We start from the raw sequence: 21,572 nt of genomic DNA on the forward strand, positions 1-21,572 counted from the left end.
CAGCGTAGCCTAGTGGTTAGAGCGTTGGACTAGTAACCGAAAGGTTGCAAGTTCAAATCCCCGAGCTGACAAGGTACACATTTGTTGTTCTGCCCCTGAGCAAGGCAGCTAACCCACTGTTCCTAGGTCGTCATTGAAAATAAGAATTTGTTCTTAACTGACTTGCCTAGTAAAATAAAATCGAAATTTCCTGACAGGTGTGGCATATTAATAATCTAATTAAACAGCATGATCATTACACAGGTGCACCTTGTGCTGGGGACAATAAAAGGCCACTCTAAAATGCGCAGCTTTGTCACACAACACAATGCTACAAATTGTGTTTTGAGGGAGTGTGTAATTGGCATACTGACTGCAGGAATGTCCACCAGAGCTTTTGCTAGAGATTTGAATGAATGTTAATTTCTTTACCAAAAGCCCCCTCCAACGTCATTTTAAAGAATTTGACACTACGTCTAACCGGCCTCACAACCGCAGACCACGTGAAACCCCGCCAGCCCAGGACCTCAACATCCAGCTTCTTCACCGACGAGATTGTCGGAGACCAGCCACCCAGACAGCTGATGAAACTCTGGGCTTGCACAACAAAATAATTTCTGCACAAACTGTCAGAAAGCGTCTCAGGGAAGCTCATCTGCTTACTCGACGTCCTCACCAGGGTCTTGCCTTGACTGCAGTTTGGCGTCGTAACTGACTTCAGGGGGCAAATAATCACTTTCGATAGCCACTGACACGCTGGAGAAGTGTGCTCTTCATGGATGAATCCCGGTTTCAACAGTGCCCGGCAGATGGCAGACAGTGTGTATGGCGTTGTGTGGGAAAGCGATTTGCTGATGTCAACATTGTGAACAGAGTGCCCCATGGTGGCAGTGTGGTTATGGTACGGGCAGGCATAAGCTACGGACAATGAACATAATTGCATTTTATCAATGGCAATTTGAATACACAGAGATACCGTAACGAGATCCTGAGGCCAATTGTTATGCCATTCATCTTCCACCATCACCTCATGTTTCAGCATATTAATGCATTGCTCCATGTCGCAATTCCTGGAAACTGAAAATGTCCCAGTTCTTCCATGGCCTGCATACTCACCAGACATGTCACCCATTGAGCATGTTTGGGATGCTCTGGATCAACGTGTACAACAGCATGTTACAGTTCCCGCCAATAACCAGCAGCTTTGCACAGCCATTGTTGCATGATGCGTTTATATTTTGTTCAGTGCATATAATAAGTTGTATAAGCAGTATTCTTCACATACCAATTTGTAAAAAGGCTAAATAGTGCACCTTTAATGTTAACCAATAGGCCTGTGTGTACCCGAGCAGTGTGATGCTCACGACATATCACATGGGCTTATGCCCAAATCTAGGAGACAGGGATGCACAACGAAACTAACATTAACATTAATAAAACAGACATACTCTTGCATATTGTATTTGGCAATAAGGCAAACCTAACATTTTTTTATTGAAAGGTATGTGACATTTCATTTTAGTTTTAATTCTCCGTTGGTCGAATGACAATGATAAAAACAGAATAGAGAACCATTTCTATAATTTGCCCATGCATTCATTGTGCTGGGAGGACAGCCAAGCAACACAATTATTACCCTCCTACTTAGAGGAAGGTGATTTACATTCCCAGTTCAACGAGAATGCAATACTGTATACAATTTGACTGTGTGTTATATTTTGTGCACTGTTAAAGTTGCACCTCCAGAAATAGAGAGAGAGTGCACAGGAAGCAAAAATTCAGCTCTATCGATGTCACTTCCGCAACACCCACTCCCTCACTCTCTCTAACTCACACACACACGCCCCCAGCACATCGCCATGGCAACTGAGTAAAGAATAGACCGTAAGGGACTGCTGGAGGGACAGATGATCTGCAAAGGATAGAGCGAGAGATTCCAAGCAGAATGAAAAGAAAAATGGAAAGAGGAAAATGGGTTAGAAGGACGATAGGACTAGCGTTCCACATGAGAAGAAGAGAAGAGAACATCTGATAGAACTAGCTACCTAAAGGGGAAATTGAGGTTTGTGAATCATTGACAACGCAGTGGAAAAGGTGGAAGAGAGATATAGTAGGGGTAGGAACTGAAGGAAAGGAGGGCACTATTTTTTAAGAGAAGCCCACACTTTTTCTCCATGGTAACCCTGACACACGAGAAATAGTGACTAGTCTCCTCCCATTCTTGTCCTCTATAGTCTTTAAATGTACAATTTCACATGCACTATGTAGGAGGCCTTGCAGATCCAAAAAGTAGGAAGTAGATATTCCACCACTGTAGTTTTGTGTGGGCTTTTGATGACCTTGACCACTACACACAGGAAACATTGGTCTGCTTCACAGTCACAATCATATTTTCTCCTTATGGCTCACCCCTCCCCCTCTCTCTTTACCCATCTGTCCCTATTTCCTTCCCTTTCCTCCCCTTCGCTCCCTGTATTTCACTGTCTCCCACACTCTCTATTTTCTCTGTCATGCAATGAGAATGCTGCCTGAGCTAGTATGACCTGAATTGAACACGTTTACAGTGCATCCTTCTCTCTACCTTTCCTTTAAGTCTGTGTTTCTCAATACATTCAATACAGGGGCGTGCACCATTTCATTTTACCACAGCACTTAACATACCTGATTCAACTAAAGGTCAAATAAAAATGTACACACCGTGAGGTTCCCACAGGAATGGATTGAGAAAGCAAAGAGAGGAAATGATGCTCTGTCAAAAGCATTAAAACCAGGCCAACGACAACATTTTTTAAAGTGAGAAACACTGCTTTAAGTAATCACTGATCTAATACAGTTGTATACGTGTAAGCAAGGGTTCCATTACTAAACTCTCATCTACTCAGTCATAACATATCGATTACTTCAAGGAGAAATGAAGAAAGATGCATTTGTAAAGTAGCAGAATGGGTTGCACTGTATTCATAGGCCAGGAGGGGATACTACCTTTGGGCACACACACAATTCTCAGGGAATTCGGTAACACCAAATTAAGTTGCTTTTATACATGTGTAGTAACACTGTAATTACACTAGTAACAACGTATTAACATTTTGTTACTTAATACTTAGGCAAATTGCATAGCATTATATTGAGTAATTGCACAAGAGGAATAGGGACCGTTCCTTATTCCACTTTTGTGACAACCGAAACTGCTCAACTCCATTACTATCCAGTTAAGGAACAATTATGTTGTACAATGTTGTTACTGTAGTAGCTTCAGCATTGTATTTAGGGTAACTTAATATAAAGTGTTATCAAGAAGTCAGATTCCAATTCACACTTTTGAATACGTGTATCTATCTGTATGTCGAGTCTGTCATTTCAGCACCATTCCGCTGTCCTTAAGTGCTGCCCAGTCTCTACAGAGTTCAAACCATTTCAGCACCACAGTGATGTCCTTAAGTGCTGCCCAGTGTCTAGGGAGTTCGGACCGTTTCAGCACCACAGCACTGTCCACACTGCTCTCGCAGACTCACACCCACACCTGAGAACAATTGATCTAAATCAAATCATGACCATGGTCAAATCCACTACTAACGCTAATGGGGTATGATGTAGAAGTCCTCCTTTACAGTCATCAATGGAAATTTGTTCCAAAAAAGTCCTCATGTTCAATCTTAAACAGATCAACCGACCAAGGCTGGAATTCAATTGTATTTGTCAAATGCGCCGAATACAACAGGTATTCGGTGAAATGCTTACTTACAAGCCCTTAACCAACAATGCAGTTAAAAATACCAACAAAAAAAATAGCAGCCGTAAAATAACAATAGCGAGGCAATATACAGGGGGTACCACTACAGAGTCAATGTGCGGGGGCACCGGTTAGTCGAGGTAATATGTACACGTAGGTAGAGTTATTAAAGTGACTATGCATAGATAATAACAGAGAGTAGCAGCGCATAAAAGAGGGGGGCAATGCAAATAATCTAGGTAGCCATTTGATAAGATGTTCAGGAGTCTTATGGCTTCGGGGTAGAAGCTGTTTAAAAGCCTCTTGGACCAAGACTTGGCGCTCCGGTACCGCTTACCGTGCAGTAGCAGAAAGACCAGTCTATGACTAAGGTGGCTGGGGTCTTTGCCAATTTTTAGGGCCTTCCTATAACACCGAGGTCCTGGATGGCAGGAAGCTTGGCACCAGTGATGTACTGGGCCGTACGCACTACCCCCTGTAGTGCCTTACGGTCGGAGGCCAAGCAATTGCCATACCAGGCAGTGATGTAACCCATCAGGTTGCTCTCAATGGTGCAGCTGTAGAACCTTTTGAGGATCTGTGGACCCATGCCAAATCTTTTCAGTCTCCTGAGGGGGAATAGGTTTTGTCGTGCTCTCTTCACGACTGAAATAAAAGCCATATTACAACATATGTGTTGTGATAATTGTGTTGTGTGCTTTATAACCTGTTAGTTCATATGCCTTGCGACCTTGATATAAAGGCCTAAGACCGAGATAATAAGAAATTCAACCACACCTGTTTCATCACAAAACCAGAGAGCGACCTCTGTCCGGTGAAGTCCACAAAGCATATTGCATGTAACAAACTGTTACATGACCTACAGAATGATTTAATGTTTCTGACATTTTTGGACTACTAAACAATTTAGAACTACGGAGACTTACTGCAAGTCACAAAGAAAACAGGAGCTGCATCCACTATTCCAAAAACAACATTTCAACTTCAACATTTCAACATCATCAATTCACTGTCTAAAACAGTGAAAACTAAAAGATACCAAAAACAATTTAGGCTAAATATAATGTGGCTGTCCATGGTTCTGATTTGTGTGTGTGTATGTGTGTGTGTGTGTTCGTTTGTGCAAAGTAGAAAAACATGTTGACTCACGCTACTTGTAGAGAAATACCAAAGCCTTCGTCCTCTCTTTCATGTTTGCCATGCCCTGATCTGTTTCACCTGTCTTGTGCTTGTCTCCACCCCCCACCTGATGTCTCCTATTTTTCCCCATTATTCCTTGTGTATTTATACCTGCGTTTTCTCTTTGTCTGTTGCCAGTTTGTCTTGTCAGGTCTTACCAGCGTGTTTTCCCGTTTTCCTGTTTCTCAAGTTTTTGTTTCCTAGTTTTCCCGGTTCTGACCCTGAGCCTGCCTGGCGTCTGTACCTGCCTGACTCTGATCTGATTACGAACCTTTGCCTGTCCTCGACCTGCCCTTTGCCTGACCCTGTGTTATAATAAATTATCTGAGAACTGTACTATCCGCCTCCTGTGTCTGCATCTGGGTCATATCCTGAGTCGTGAAAGTACGAACCATGACTGACCCAGCAGACTCAGACCAGCTCCACAACGCTGTCTCCCTGCAAGGAGCCACCATTGGAAGACATGAGGAGCTACTTCAGAACCTTATGGAGGCACTCCATTCCTTGGAGGAACGTCATGACCATTTGTTCAACTCATTACTGGAGCAAGCCACAACGGAAACCTCCCGGGTGCTCAGTAACCTTGCTACTAGCGAAGCTTCTCCCCAGTCTATCCTGGCTCCCCGAGAACTCTGCTTACCTCCTCCGGAACGCTATGCTGGAGATCCTGGAACCTGCCGGGCGTTTCTCTCCCAGTGCGCCCTCATCTTTGAGCTAAAGCCCTCTTCGTTCCCTTCGGATCGGTCAAAGATAGCATATTTTATAACGCTGATGTCTGGAAGGGCGCTCGCTTGGGCTACAGCGGTGTGGGATCAACAATCCACCGTTTGCCTTAGTCTGGAGGATTTCGTGGTGGAGGTAATGAAGGTGTTCGATTTCCCTGTGTCTGGGAGAGAGGCGGCATGGAAGCTACTTCGTATGCGTCAAGACTCCCACAGTGTGGCAGACTACGTGGTAGACTTTCGCACGCTGGCCTGCCGAGAGTGCCTGGAACCCGGAGTCTCTGTTCGACACCTTCCTTCATGGATTATCGGAGGAAATCAAAGATGAACTCACAGCCCGGGAGTTACCCAGGGACCTTGACTCCCTCATAGCCTTGACAATAAGGATCGATGGGTGCCTGTGGGAACGCAGGAGGGAAAGGAGGTCTGTTCTCAGCCTCAATCGCTCGTCCACGGTTTCACCCTCACCTCCGAAGAACCTCGGAAGTCCCCGACGCCTGCATTCCCGAGAGAATTCGAAATCACCCGAGCCGCTTCGAGGATCATCTGGGACTGCCGGCTCATCTCCTCCTGAGCCCATGCAACTGGGCAGGGCTAGATTGTCTCCTAGTGAACGCTTACGCAGGCTGAGCTCCAACAGTTGCTTGTATTGTGGTACTACAAGACATTACATTTCCACCTGTCCAGTAAAAAGATCAGGCTCATCAGTAGGTATGGGTACACTGGTGGGTCATACAGGGAGTCTCTAAACTCCTATTACTCGTACTCCTCTCTACACTATCCTGCTGTGAGGTGACTGGTCTAAATCTCTCCGGGTGCTCATTGACTCTGGGGCTGATGAGAGCTTCATGGACACTAGCCTGGTATCTCAGCTGGGTATCTTTACTCAACCCCTCTCCATTCCCATGGACACCAGAGCTTTGGTTGAACGCTCCATTGGCAGGGCCACTCTCAGTACAGTTCCCATTAACCTGCGAGTGTCGGGTAACCACAGTGAGTCGGTACAGTTTCTACCAATTGAATCTCCTCATGCACCTGTGGTTTTGGGATTTTCATGGCTCCAGAGGCACAACCCCCTGATCGACTGGGTTACTGGTCCTAAACTGGGTTGGAGCCCATTTTGCCACGCACATTGCCTTAAGGCAGCGCAGCCTGCCCTGGGACGTCCTTCTGCGGGCTTGAGTAAAGCCTTGGCTCTCTCCTCCGTACCCGCGGAGCACAAGGACCTCCGGGAGGTTTTCAACAAGGCTCGCACCACATCCCTTCCTCCGCATCAACCCTACCATTGCTCTATTGACCTCCTCCCGGGCACCACACCACCTTGAGGGTGGCTTTATCCCGTCTGGCCAGGACCATGGAGGTATACATTGAGGACTCTCTAGCTGCCAGGAACATGCGGCCTTCAGCCTCATGCATCCTTCGCCCATGTATCGACTACCGGGGCCTCAATGACATCACTGTTAAGAATCGTTACCTGCTACCTCTCCTCGGCTTTCGAGCCTCTCCAGGGGGGTGACCATCTTTTCGAAGTTGGACCTTCGGAACGCCTACCACCTGGTTCGGATACGGAAAGGAGACGAGTGGAAGACAGCCAGCCTTCAACACGGCTAGCACTATGAGTGTCCGGTTATGCCATTTGGTCTGACCAACAGTGTTCCAGGCCCTTGTCAAATCAAATCAAACTTTATTTGTCACACGCGCCAAATACAACAAGTGTAGACCTTACCGTGAAATGCTTACTTACAAGCCCTTAACCAACAGTGCAGTTCAAGAAGAGTTAAGAAAATATTTACAAAATAAACTAAAGTAAATTTAAAAAATTAAAAAATAACACAATAACATAACAATAATGAGACTATATACAGGGGGTACCGGTACCGAGTCAGTGTGCGGGGGTACAGGTTAGTTGAGGTAATTTGTACATGTAGGTAGGGGTGAAGTGACTATGCATAGATAATAAACAGCGAGTAGCAGCAGTGTACAAAACAAATGGGGGGGGGTCAATGTGATAGTCCGGTGGCCATTTGATTAATTGTTCAGCAGTCTTATGGCTTGGGGGTAGATGCTATTAAGGAGCCTTTTGGTCCTAGACTTGGAGCTCCGGTACCGCTTGCCATGCGGGAGCAGAGAAAACAGTCTATGACTTGGGTGACTGGAGTCTCTAGACAATGTTATGGGCTTACCTCTTATATCGCCTATTATATAGGTCCTGGTCCAGGAAGCTTGGCCTCAGTGATGTGCTGGGCCGTACGCACTACCCTCTGTAGCGCCTTATGGTCAGATGCCAGGCGGTGATGCAACCGGTCAGGATGCTCTCAATGGTGCAGCTGTAGAACTTTTTGAGGATCTGGGGACCCATGCCAAATCTTTTCAGTCTCCTGAGAGGGAAAATGTTTTGTCGTGCCCTCTTCACGGCTGTCTTGGTGTGTTTGGACCATGATAGTTCGTTGATGATGTGGACACCAAGGAACTTGAAACTCTCGACCCGCTCAACTACAGCCCCGTTGATGTTAATGGGGACCTGTTTGACCCGCCTTTTCCGGTAGTCCACGATCAGCTCCTTTGTCTTGCTCACATTGAGGGAGAGGTTGTTGTCCTGGCACCACAATGCAGGTTCTCTGACCTCCTCCCTATAGCGTGTCTCATTGTTGTCGGTGATCAGGCCTACTACTGTTGTGTCGTCAGAAAATGTAATAATAGTGTTGGAGTCGTGTTTGGCCACGCAGTCATGGGCGAACAGGGAGTACAGGAGGGGACTAAGTACACACCCCTGAGGGGCCCTGATGCCTTCCTTGAGGATCAGAGTGGCTCCTTGAGGATCAGAGTGGCAGACGCGTTGTTGCCTACCCTTACCACCTGGGGGCGGCCCGTCAGGAAGTCCAGGATCCAGTTGCAGAGGGAGGTGTTTAGTCCCAGAGTCCTTAGCTTAGTGATGAGCTTCGTGGGCAATATGGTGTTGAACGCTGAGCTGTAGTCAATTATCAGCATTCTCTCATAGGTGTTCCTTTTGTCCAGGTGGGAAAGGGCAGTGTGGAGTGCGATTGAGATTGCGTCATCTGTGGATCTGTTGGGGCGGTATGTGAATTGGAGTGGTTCTAGGGTATCTGGGAGGATGCTGTTGATGTGAGCCATGACCAGCCTTTCAAAGCACTTCATGGCTACCGACATGAGTGCTACGGGGCGGTAATCATTTAGACAGGTTACCTTCGCTTCCTTGGGCATAGGGACTATGGTGGTCAGCTTGAAACATGTAGGTATTACAGACTCAGTCAGGGAGAGGTTGAAAATGTCAGTTGCCAGTTGGTCCGCGCATGCTTTGAGTGCACGTCCTGGTAATCCATCTGGCACTGCGGCTTTGTGAATGTTAACCTGTTTAAAGGTCTTGCTCACATCTGCTACCGAGAGCGTTTTCACAGTCATCCAGAACAGCTGGTGTTCTCGTGCATGCTTCAGTGTTGCTTGCGTCGAAGCGAGCATAAAAGACATTTAGCTCATCTGGTAGGCTCAGCGTCTACCAGATGAGCGTCACTGGGCAGCTCACATCTGGCTTTCCCTTTCAAGTCCGTAATAGTTTTCAAGCTCCGTGACGTGCTCTGTGACATGTTGAACTGGTTTGTGTTTGTCTATCTTGATGACATCCTTGTCTTTTCCCGGTCAGCTCAAGAGCATGTTTTAGCTAGCTAGCCACCGGAGGACAACAACACAACAAGATGCAACAATTCAAATTGTTTCTATCGCTGATGTATTTTGTCTGCGATAGGAGTGAAACCAAACCCAAATGGGCTTCCCTTGAAACTTTTTTTGGTGTGCCAGGACCATTCACAGTTGAACTCACTCAGTTTAGCGCAACGCTGATCTGCTATTATTTTATACTTTTTTTAATCAAGGGAGGTCAAATGCTTGCTGGCTTCCCATGCATTCAATGCTACGGGCGGCAACAACGTCGTACTCTTTATGACCAGAAAGCATCAGATAAATCAAATCAAATCAAATCAAATTTTATTAGTCACATACACATGGTTAGCAGATGTTAATGCGAGTGTAGCGAAATGCTTGTGCTTCTAGTTCCGACAATGCAGTAATAACCAACAAGTAATCTAACCTAACAATTCCACAACTACTACCTTATACACACACACAAGTGTAAAGGGATAAAGAATATGTACATAAAGATATATGAATGAGTGGTGGTACAGAACGGCATGGCAAGATGCAGTAGATGGTATAGAGTACGGTATATACATATGAGATGAGTACTGTAGGGTATGTAAACATAAAGTGGCATAGTTTAAAGTGGCTAGTGGTACATGTATTACATAAAGATGGCAAGATGCAGTAGATGATATAGAGTACAGTATATACATATGAGATGGGTAATGTAGGGTATGTAAACATTATATTAAGTGGCATTGTTTAAAGTGGCTAGTGGTACATTTTTACATAATTTCCATCAATTCCCATTTTTAAAGTGGCTGGAGTTGAGTCAGTATGTTGGCAGCGGCCGCTAAATGTTAGTGGTGGCTGTTTAACAGTCTGATGGCCTTGAGATAGAAGCTGTTTTTCAGTCTCTCGGTCCCTGCTTTGATGCACCTGTACTGACCTCGCCTTCTGGATGATAGCGGGGTGAACAGGCAGTGGCTTGGGTGGTTGTTGTCCTTGATGATCTTTATGGCCTTCCTGTGACATCGGGTGGTGTAGGTGTCCTGGAGGGCAGGTAGTTTGCCCCCGGTGATGCGTTCTGCAGACCTCACTACCCTCTGGAGAGCCTTACGGTTGTGGGCGGAGCAGTTGCCGTACCAGGCGGTGATACAGCCCGACAGGATGCTCTCGATTGTGCATCTGTAGAAGTTTGTGAGTGCTTTTGGTGACAAGCCGAATTTCTTCAGCCTCCTGAGGTTGAAGAGGCGCTGCTGCGCCTTCTTCACAACGCTGTCTGTGTGGGTGGACCAATTCAGTTTGTCCGTGATGTGTACACCGAGGAACTTAAAACTTTCCACCTTCTCCACTACTGACCCGTCGATGTGGATAGGGGGGTGCTCCCTCTGCTGTTTCCTGAAGTCCACAATCATCTCCTTTGTTTTGTTGACGTTGAGTGTGAGGTTATTTTCCTGACACCACACTCCGAGGGCCCTCACCTCCTCCCTGTAGGCCGTCTCGTCGTTGTTGGTAATCAAGCCTACCACTGTAGTGTCATCCGCAAACTTGATGATTGAGTTGGAGGCGTGCATGGCCACGCAGTCGTGGGTGAACAGGGAGTACAGGAGAGGGCTCAGAACGCACCCTTGTGGGGCCCCAGTGTTGAGGATCAGCGGGGTGGAGATGTTGTTACCTACCCTCACCACCTGGGGGCGGCCCGTCAGGAAGTCCAGGACCCAGTTGCACAGGGCGGGGTCGAGACCCAGGGTCTCGAGCTTGATGACGAGTTTGGAGGGTACTATGGTGTTAAATGCTGAGCTGTAATCGATGAACAGCATTCTCACATGGGTATTCCTCTTGTCCAGATGGGTTAGGGCAGTGTGCAGTGTGGTTGCGATTGCGTCGTCTGTGGACCTATTGGGTCGGTAAGCAAATTGGAGTGGGTCTAGGGTGTCCGGTAGGGTGGAGGTGATATGGTCCTTGACTAGTCTCTCAAAGCACTTCATGATGACGGAAGTGAGTGCTACGGGGCGGTAGTCGTTTAGCTCAGTTACCTTAGCTTTCTTGGGAACAGGAACAATGGTGGCCCTCTTGAAGCATGTGGGAACAGCAGACTGGGATAAGGATTGATTGAATATGTCCGTAAACACACCAGCCAGCTGGTCTGCGCATGCTCTGAGGACGCGGCTGGGAATGCCGTCTGGGCCTGCAGCCTTGCGAGGGTTAACACGTTTAAATGTTTTACTCACCTCGGCTGCAGTGAAGGAGAGCCCGCAGGTTTTGGTAGGGGGCCGTGTCAGTGGCACTGTATTGTCCTCAAAGCGGGCAAAAAAGTTGTTTAGCCTGTCTGGGAGCAAGACATCCTGGTCCGCGACGGGGCTGGTTTTCTTTTTGTAATCCGTGATTGACTGTAGACCCTGCCACATACCTCTTGTGTCTGAGCTGTTGAATTGCGACTCGATTTTGTCTCTGTACTGGGACTTAGCCTGTTTGATTGCCTTGCGGAGAGAATAGCTACACTGTTTGTATTCGGTCATGCTTCCGGTCACCTTGCCCTGGTTAAAAGCAGTGGTTCGCGCTTTCAGTTTCACGCGAATGCTGCCGTCAATCCACGGTTTCTGGTTTGGGAATGTTTTAATCGTTGCTGTGGGTACGACATCGTCAATGCACTTCCTAATGAACTCGCTCACCGAATCAGCATATTCGTCAATATTGTTGTTGGACGCAATGCGGAACATATTCCAATCCGCGTGATCGAAGCAGTCTTGAAGCGTGGATTCAGATTGGTCGGACCAGCGTTGAACAGACCTGAGCGCGGGAGCTTGTTGTTTGAGTTTCTGTTTGTAGGCTGGAATCAACAAAATGGAGTCGTGGTCAGCTTTTCCGAAAGGGGGGCGGGGGAGGGCCTTATATGCGTCGCGGAAATTAGTATAACAATGATCTAGGGTTTTTCCAGCCCTGGTAGCACAATCGATATGCTGATAGAATTTAGGGAGTTTTGTTTTTAGATTAGCCTTGTTAAAATCCCCAGCTACGATGAATGCAGCCTCAGGGTGTGTGGTTTCCAGTTTACAAAGAGTCAGATAAAGTTCGTTCAGGGCCATCGATGTGTCTGCTTGGGGGGGAATATATACGGCTGTGATTATGATTGAAGAGAATTCCCTTGGTAGATAATGCGGTCGACATTTGATTGTGAGGAGTTCTAGATCAGGTGAACAGAATGACTTGAGTTCCTGTGTGTTGTTATGATGATCACACCACGTCTCGTTAATCATAAGGCATACCCCCCCGCCCCTCTTCTTACCGGAAAGATGTTTGTTTCTGTCGGCGCGATGCATGAAGAAACCAGCTGGCTGCACCGACTCCGTTAGCGTCTCTTGAGTTAGCCATGTTTCCGTGAAGCAGAGCACGTTGCAATCCCTGATGTCTCTCTGGAATGCTACCCGTGCTCGGATTTCGTCAACCTTATTGTCAAGAGACTGGACATTGGCGAGTAGTATGCTAGGGAGTGGAGCGCGATGTGCCCGTCTCCAAAGCCTGACCACGAGACCGCCTCGTTTGCCCCTTTTTCGGCGTCGCACAGGGTCGCCGGCTGGGATCAGATCCATTGTATTGGGTGGAAGGCAAAACACTGGATCCGTTTCGGGAAAGTCATATTCCTGGTAGGAACGATGATGAGTTGACGTTAATCGTATATTCAGTAGTTCCTCCCGACTGTATGTAATGAAACCTAAGATTACCTGGGGTACCGATGTAAGAAATAACACATAAAAAAACAAAATACTGCATATTTTCCAAGGAACGCGAAGCGAGGCGGCCATCTCTTTTCGGCGCCGGAAGTTGGAAAACAGATAGAGAGACAGAGGGCCGCTGTTTTGCTCGCTCGGATGCTCGCTCGGATGCTTTCTTCAGTGAGATACACTCAGCTTCTTGCAAATGTAATTTAAATTATGAAAACACAGAGAGATGAAAGATAAATCATTTTTGGGGGTACATTTTGTGGGGAAGCCTAGCTTCTGTTAGCATCGATAAATACACGCCACTGCCCAAGACCAATGGCCAGGCCACTTGAATCAGGTTTTATTGGGCAGCCAAACCACAGACCACTTAGCTGTGACCACTTAGTTGTTAATGAATTGAGGGAGTTTAAATCAGAAGGTTATCTGTTATCTTTGGGGGCGGCAGGTAGCCTAGTGGTTAGAGCGTTGGGCCAGTAACCGAAAGGTCGAATCCCCGAGCTGACAAGGTAAAAATCTGTCATTCTGCCCCTGAACAACCCACTCTTCCTTGGCAGTCATTGTAAATAAGAATTTGTTCTTATTCAAATAAGAAAAAAGTTAAATAAAAAATAAAAAAATACATAAGATCTGTAACACATTCGCCTAAAAAGATCTACGTACAGTACATCGGATTGCATCCATTGCTCTACTAAACTCAGCAAAAAAAGAAACATCCCTTTTTCAGGACCCTGTCTTTCAAAGATAATTCGTAAAAATCCAAATAACTTCACAGATCTTCATTGTAAAGGGTTTAAACAGTGTTTCCCATGCTTGTTCAATGAACCATAAATAATTAATGAACAAGCACCTGTGGAACGGTCGTTAAGACACTAACAGCTTACAGGTAGGCAATTAAGGTCACAGTTATGAAAACTTAGAACACTGAAGAGAACTTTCTACTGACTCTGAAAAACACCAAAAGAAAGATGCCCAGGGTCCCTGCTCATCTGCGTGAACGTGCCTTAGACATGCTGCAAGGAGGCATGAGGACTGCAGATGTGGCCAGGGCAATAAATTGCAATGTCCGTACTGTGAGACGCCTAAAACAGCACTACGGGGAGACAGGCCGGACAGCTGATCGTCCTTGCAGTGGCAGATCACGTGTAACAACACCTGATCAGGATTGGTACATCCGAACATCACACCTGCGGGACAGGTACAGCATGGCAACAACAACTGCCCGAGTTACACCAAGAACGCACAATCTCATCAGTGCTCAGACTGTCCGCAATAGACTAAGAGAGGCTGAACTGAGGGCTTGTAGGCCTGTTGTAAGGCAGGTCCTCACCAGACATCACCGGCAACAACGTTGTCTATGGGCACAAACCCACCGTCGCTGGACCAGACAGGACTGGCAAAAAGTGCTCTTTACTGACGAGTCGCGGTTTTGTCTCACCAGGGGTGATGGTCGGATTCGTGTTTATCGTCGAAGGAATGAGCGTTACACCGAGGCCTGTACTCTGGAGAGGGATCGATTTGGAGGTGGAGGATCCGTCATGGTCTAGGGCGGTGTGTCACAGCATCATCGGACTGAGCTTGTTGTCATTGCAGGCAATCTCAATGCTGTGCATTACAGGGAAGACATCCTCCTCCCTCATGTGGTACCCTTCCTGCAGGCTCATCCTGACATGACCCTCCAGCATGACAATGCCACCAGCCATACTGCTCATTCTGTGCGTGATTTCCTGCAAGACAAGAATGTCAGTGTTCTGCCATGGCCAGTGAAGAGCCCGGTACTCAATCCCATTGAGCACGTCTGGGACCTGTTGGATCGGAGAGTGAGGGCTAGGGCCATTCCCCCCAAAAATGTCCGGGAACTTGCAAGTGCCTTGGTGGAAGAGTGAGGTAACATCTCACAGCAAGAACTGGCAAATCTGGTGCAGTCCATGAGGAGGAGATGCACTGCAGTACTTAATGCAGCTGGTGGCCACACCAGATACTGACTGTTACTTTTGATTTTGACCCCCCCTTTGTTCAGGGACACATTATTACATTTTTGTTAGTCACATGTCTGTGGAACTTGTTCAGTTTATGTCTCAGTTGTTGAATTTTGTTCTGTTCATTCAAAATATTTACACATGTTAAGTTTGCTGAAAATAAATGCAGTTGACAGTGAGAGGACGTTTCTTTTTTTTGCTGAGTTTACATGACTGCTTTGCAGAGGTGAAAGTAGGGTGGAACAGACTGACATAGGGTACTGTTTAAAAGAAGTGATCTGACATTCTCACAAAAGGTTATAAGAAAGTTGCCAGATTTGCAACAGGAAAGAGCTTGTGTGAAACAATAGAAGGCCATGACAAAAGCAACTCCACACTATGGATTTTTTTAAATTTAATTTCACCCTTATTAAACCAGAATGTTTCACTGATGTTAGAATACCTCTTTCCGAAGGGAGGCATATTTGATCCATTCAAAACAACTTTCGTGCATAAAAACATAAATATAAATAAATACCCACCACCATAGTAAATACATGTAGGCCTTGTCATCCTGAGCTGAAAAACTGTGTCTTTAGCCTTATTTGAATATTTCTTAATATGTCACATAGTGGTTTGCAATGTGATATCGAATCTCTATGGGAATCCAAATTGCAGGAAGATATCCAGCACTTCTACATTACCCACATATAGCATTTAGAATACCTGTCATAGTAGGGACGAAAATACACTATTTGGAGACTACCTACACAGTGTAAACTGTAACAACTATGTCACTAACGGTGCTATAAATACAACCACTTATAGATTGGATTAGTTTAGAAAAATGTATGTTTCTTATTTTTGTGTTAGCATAAAATCAATAACAAACTATTTCAAAAATCAACTTGCAACATATCTGTGGATAACGCCATAGATTTAACTCCCTGTATCTGGTTACTCTTAATGGAGTTAGAAATACTCTGTCCCAATCAACTCCAGTTATCAACACTAACTCAAGGGTCTCTTGAGGGTTAAGATAACTCCTAGAAGTGTCAATTTAACCCACATTTCTTTAACACTATGATTTCAACTATCCATGATTTACTGTGTAGTTGGGATGATCTGAGGTTATAAGAACCATGACTGGTCTGGGTCAAGGAACAGAGGTCTAGTGGTACGTTTACTAGTTATAGCCTTATAAAAGAAATAAAATACAATAAGAAATTATGTGTGAGGAGCATCCAGTGACAAATCTCAACACTCCATAACACAAGGTGTTCAAAAGGTGCTGTGTCAACTGATGCATGCATGTAGATTATATAACCAAAATCACTAGTCTTTTCTGTTGTTGGCCAGTCAAAAGTAAAAAACATTGCCTTAAAAATAATATATAGGATGCCATGGTCGAATCAACTTGGTAACACTATTTGAACACTAAGGAATTCACAACACAGTGTTGCAGTATCAATAACACATTTATTTTTTTACCCCTTTTTCTCCCAATTTCGTGGTATCCAATTGGTAGTAGTTACTGTCTTGTCGCTGCAACTCCCGTATGGACTCAGGAGAGGCGAAGGTCAAGAGCCACACGTCCTCCGAAACACAACCCAACCAAGCCGCACTGCTTCTTGACACAACGCACATCCAACTCGGAAGCCCGGAGGAAACACCGTACGTACACCTAGCGACCTGTTCAGCGTGCACTGCGCCCGGCCTGCCACGACGCTGGGCCAATTGGGCGTCGCCCATGAGCCTCCCAGTCGCGCCAGCTGCGGCAGAGCTTGGGCTCGAACCCAGAATCTCTGGTGGCACAGCTAGCACTGCGATGCAGTGCCTTAGACCACTGCGCCACCCAGGAGGCCCCTCATAACACATTTATCAGTTGTGTTATGAGAGCAGTTTATCAAATAAAAGTCTTAGGGAATATTTTCTACAAAAGAAAACAGTCACTCTATCCAACCCCCTGACACACAACAGGCTGGGGTCTCAGAGCGCTACCTGTGTTGTAGTTAGGGGTTAAATGCTTTTCTCAAGGCCACAATCAATCAAATGTATTTATAAAGCCCTTCTTACATCAGCTGATGTCACAAAGTGCTGTACAGAAACCCAGCCTAAAACCCCAAACAGCAAGCAATGCAGGTGTAGAAGCACGGTGGCTAGGAAAAACTCCCTAGAAAGGCCAGAACCTAGGAAGAAACCTAGAGAGGAACCAGGCTATGAGGGGTGGCCAGTCCTCTTCTGGCTATGCCGGGTGGAGATTATAACAGAACATGACCAATATGTTCAAATGGTCATAGATGACCAGCAGGGTCAAATAATAATAATCACAGTGGTTGTCGAGGGTGCAACAGGTCAGCACCTCAGGAGTAAATGTCAGTTGGATTTTCGTAGCCGATCATTCAGAGTATCAGTACTGCACAATGGCAGTACTGGATGGCTGGCACCAGACCTGGATTCAAAGAGTAATTTAAATCTTTCAAGTATTTGAAAGAAAACAGTAACTATTTGAATGCAGGTCTTGACGGCTCCTTAAGCAGTAAACACCAAGAATCAGACTGCCGATAATTCTTATCACAGTAGGAGGCCATTCCTTCTCTTGCTAGAACAAAATGTGTACCTGCTGCGTACTGACGTGGTACAGACGAACCTGCTGTTTCTACATCCCAATGCTCGACAGTGGCCGACAACTTGACATTGAGCCCATCAGAGAGCACGAACCTCCACGTGGGGGAGCCAACAGGTGTGAGAAGAAGAAAAAAAAGGGCAATTTTTTCCGGTCTAATCCACCACCTTTTCATCATAATTGTTCTAACTAAAACAATAAAGCTGCATAATAGGGCCCTACATCTTTTTTTCTAGAGCAAGTCTTTACATATTTTACATCTAGCTAAGGAGTTTTGTGCTTGAAGGATTTTTTTGAATAGGTTTGATTATGTGCCCTAGCTTCTTAGTTAGCTAGCTGGCTAGTTGGCTAATGTTAGCCTGTTAACTGAGCAAGGCAGTCACACACACTCCAGATGAAACGAATGGGGTAGTAAGTGCAGCACAATGCACACAATACTAAATGCTTTACCAAGCTAGCTACCTGGCCACTGTAGATACTAACATTATAATTCAATCAAAATGGACTGGTTTCCATGAAGCAGATACCAGTAGCTGGCTGCCGAGTGTCAAGGCAGTGTCTTTACTTTATCTAGCTAGCAGAACAGCTAGCTAGCAAATCCTGCTAACCATTTAGCTAATGTAACCCCACTACTGTGCCCCTACTGTAACTGAGCGTTGTAGGATGTAAAACAGAGGTGACCACATACAGTTGAAGTCGGAAGTTTACATACACTTAGGTTGGAGTCATTAAAACTCATTTTTCAACCACTCCACACATTTATTGTTAACAAACTATAGTTTTGGCAAGTCGGTTAGGACATATACTTTGTGCATGACACAAGTACATTTTCCAACAATTGTTTACAGACAGATTATTTCACTGTATCACAATTCCAGTGGGTCAGTTTACATACACTAAATTGACTGTGCCTTTAAACAGCTTGGAAAATTCCAGAGAATTATGTCATGGCTGTAGAAGCTTCTGATAGGCTAATTTACATAATTTGAGTCAATTGGAGGTGTAGCTGTGGATGTATTTCAAGGCCTACCTTCAAACTCAGTGCCTCTTTGCTTGACATCATGGGAAAATCAAAAGAAATCAGCCAAGACCTCAGAAATAAAATTGTAGACCTCCACAAGTTTGGTTCATCCTTCGGAGCAATTTCCAAACACCTGAAGGTACCACGTTCATCTGTACAAACAATAGTACGCAAGTATAAACACCATGGGACCACGCAGCCGTCATACCGCTCAGGAAAGAGACGCGTTCTGTCTCCTAGAGATTAACGTATTTTGGTGTGAAAAGTACAAATCAGTCCCAGAAGAGCAGCAAAGGACCTTGTGAAGATGCTGGAGGAAACAGGTACAAAAGTATCTATATCCACAGTAAAACAAGTCCTATATCGACATAATCTGAAAGGCCGCTCAGCAAGGAAGAAGCCACTGTTCCAAAACCACCATAAAAAAACCAGAGTACGGTTTGCAACTGCACATGGGGACAAAGATCGTACTTTTTGGAGAAATGTCCTCTGGTCTGTTGAAACAAAAATAGAACTGTTTGGCCATAATGACCTTTGTTATGTTTGGAGGAAAAGGGGGAGGCTTGCAAGCCGAAGAACACCATCCCAACTGTGAAGCACGGGGATGGCAGCATCATGTTGTGGGGGTGCTTTGCTGCAGGAGGGACTGGTGCACTTCACAAAATAGATGGCATCATGAGGAAGCAAAATTATGTGGATATATTGAAGCAACATCTCAAGACGTCAGTCAGGAAGTTAAAGCTTGGTCGCAAATGGGTCTTCCAAAAGGACAATGACACACAGCATACTTCCAAACTTGTGGCAAAATGGCTAAAGGACAACAAAGTCAAGGTATTGGAGTGGCCATCACAAAGCCCTGACCTCAATCCTATAGAAAATTTGTGGGCAGAACTGAAAAAGCATGTGCGAACAAGGAGGCCTACAAACCTGACTCAGTTACACCAGCTCTGTCAGGAGGAATGGGCCAAGATTTACCCAACTTATTGTGGGAAGCTTGTGGAAGGCTACCCAAAACGTTTAACCCAAGTTAAACAATTTAATGGCAATGCTACCAAATATTAATTGAGTGTATGTAAACTTTTGACCCACTGGGAATATGATGAAATAAATAAAAGTTTAAATAAAGTATTCCCTCTACTATTATTCTGACATTTCACATTCTTAAAATAAAGTGGTGATTATAACTGACCTAAAACAGGGAATTTTTACTGGGATTAAATGTCAGGAATTTTGAAAAACTGAGTTTAAATGTATTTGGCTAAGGTGTATGCAAACTTCCGACTTCAACTGTATACTCAAAAATAACCAAATGAAGGAAATTGGCATACATGATCTTGTATTAGGAAAACATATTATATTTGGACAGTACAAATTACCTTTGGGCTTAATTCAGTATATACAGAAATAAAACTATTTAGAATGGAATCAAATGCAAGGCATATAACTCTTAATAAACCCAAATTGTATGTTGTAAAACACTACAACTCAGAAACAAAAGCAATCAGTATGGGATCATGCAAGAAGAAAAGGCTTCAATCAGAAACAGAACCAATCAGTATGGTATCATGCAGAAGAAATAGAATTCATAAAGTCATAGTAAACTCAGTAATTCACCATCAGAAAAAACAAACATTCAATGAAGTAATACCGGTTGCAACCTTGAAAAACCTGGGGTACCCCTTATTACTATTGAGAGCTCTGAAATGTAAAAAGTATCTTACTACGTTGCAGGCCTGGGCGTCGTTACTCAATGGTGAACAAGAACAAGACTGGTCCTTGCTCTTCTCTGTGTCTGTACGTGGGTGTGTGTGAGTTCTGGGAGTGGGAGTAACACATGCATGTGATAGCGGTCCATATTCAGTGCAGGGGTGGGAAACAGAGGGCTAGCTTTGCTAGTTAGCCAGAAGACATTTCATCACAAGACCTAAACTACTCTGACACACAGTACTCACGATACAACTGTCTCACTAGCTACTCTGAACTAGGGCTGTTGCGATGACCGTATTACCGCCACACCGGCGGTCACGAGTCATGAAGGCAGTCAAATTCCATGTGACCGTTTAGTCATGGTAATTACGCTTCTCCAAGCTCTGATGCTGCTGCTGGTCATTAGTAGACTACCAAACTTGCTAACTGCCTGGTACTCAGCATTCTATTGTCCCTGTAATCACTCTGACATCAATGCAAATGTGTTCAAAAATCGAATCAAACACTTTATGAGAGCCCATGAGCTCATGTTGTGCAACATTTCTATAGGCTATGCAATTGCGCAAGAAAACAGTGATGGCCTCTATTAAAAAGAGGAGGATCCCATCAACGTTCTATAGGCATGGCATACTATATGTATTTCTCAACTTTCCTAATATAAAGCACATTGTTTATCTTTACAACAGGAGTATAGCCTACTTGGCTGGCATGAAAATGAGCCACCGGAAAACCATCCTCCATTCGCATTTTAAGTGCATAGATGACATGTATTTTTTCCTGCTACCCCTGTTTGATACAGGTGCATGATAATGATCCATTCTAAATCAAAACAAATTTCACACATATATTATTTAGTATATGTAAAAACAAGATTAAATCAAGAATAGTCTGATGAGTGACAATTTTAGCCTATCACTTGTGAATTATATATTATGACTTGTGAATGATGCCTTTTTTTTGCGCCTTTTTAAAATTATAGTTGTACACCTCATGTAGCCTAGCCCATAGGCCTATACAGCGCATTCGGAAGTTTTCAGACCCCTCCACATTTTGTTACGTTACAGCCATATTCTAAAATGTATTAAATATTTTTTTCCCCTCATCAAATCTACACACAACACACCATGATGACAAAGCAAAAACAGGTTTCTAGAAAATTTTGCAAACGTATTAAAAATAAAACATGGAAATATCACATTTTCATAAGTATTCAGACCCTTTTCTCAGTACTTTGTTGAAGCACCTTTGGCAGCGATTACAGACTTGAGTCTTAT

The 21,572-nt window shown here is 44.8% G+C and overlaps 1 protein-coding gene across 4 annotated transcripts in view; it reads right to left on the minus strand.

The window, feature by feature from the left end:
• Positions 1–21,572, minus strand: part of LOC139558576 (ras/Rap GTPase-activating protein SynGAP-like) — a 112,412-nt gene that overhangs the window by 79,758 nt on the left and 11,082 nt on the right. The gene's annotated exons all lie outside the window — the stretch shown is intronic.

The sequence above is a fragment of the Salvelinus alpinus genome, chromosome 29 (genome assembly GCF_045679555.1).
Source record: "Salvelinus alpinus chromosome 29, SLU_Salpinus.1, whole genome shotgun sequence".
NCBI classification, from domain to species: Eukaryota; Metazoa; Chordata; class Actinopteri; order Salmoniformes; family Salmonidae; genus Salvelinus; species Salvelinus alpinus.